The following is a 781-nucleotide window of genomic DNA, read 5'->3' as shown; positions in this document are numbered from 1 at the left end:
CAAAGAAGCTTAATTAAAGCTTGAACTTTTGAGGAGTCTCTCAAGCAGACGTGCATCAGTGACCTCGCTCCAGCAGTAATGTTCAGTTGTGCAGCTGGAAATGCATTTTCTGCATCGTGGATGATTAGAATGACCCAAAACAGCCGGAGTCGTCGGCAGTAATGGAATGATGCAGATATGGTGTTTAGACGGTGAGTGAAAGCCACGCATTCATTTTGTCTGCAGCAAATGTTCACTTTTAAAAAGTTCAATAAAAGTGAGAGGCTTTAAAACGACAGAATTTAGTATCATTTATTGTTGATATCAGAAATGACAGCAGATGATACAGTCAATGTTTTTATTTTTTTTACTTTTGTAGAATTACGTCCTGAATATACACAAGAAGAAAAATAAATCCAGTTTTTACAAACATGTAACACCAGGTTAGACACAAGGTCTGAGCCCAACAACATCACAAATTATACTTTTTATTTTATGAAAGCCCATTTCATTATAATACAGCTATCAACTTATCCATCATCATCCATCATCCATCCATTCATCATCCATCCATCCATCCATCCATCCATCATCCATCCATCCATTCATCATCCATCCATCCATCCATTCATCATCCATCCATCCATCATCCATCCATCTATCCATCCATCCATCCGTCCGTCCGTCTGTCCATCTGGCCATCCGTGTGTCCGTCCGTGCGTCCGTGCGTCCGTGCGTCCGTGCGTCCGTCCATTCGTCCGTCCGTCCGTCCGTCCGTCCATCCATCCGTCCGTCCGTCCGT

Source organism: Nematolebias whitei, chromosome 12, assembly GCF_014905685.2.
Source record: "Nematolebias whitei isolate Nwh7 chromosome 12, NemWhi1, whole genome shotgun sequence".
Taxonomy (NCBI): domain Eukaryota; kingdom Metazoa; phylum Chordata; class Actinopteri; order Cyprinodontiformes; family Rivulidae; genus Nematolebias; species Nematolebias whitei.
The sequence above is the reverse complement of the archived record's forward strand: the minus strand, read 5'-3'. Positions refer to the sequence as shown.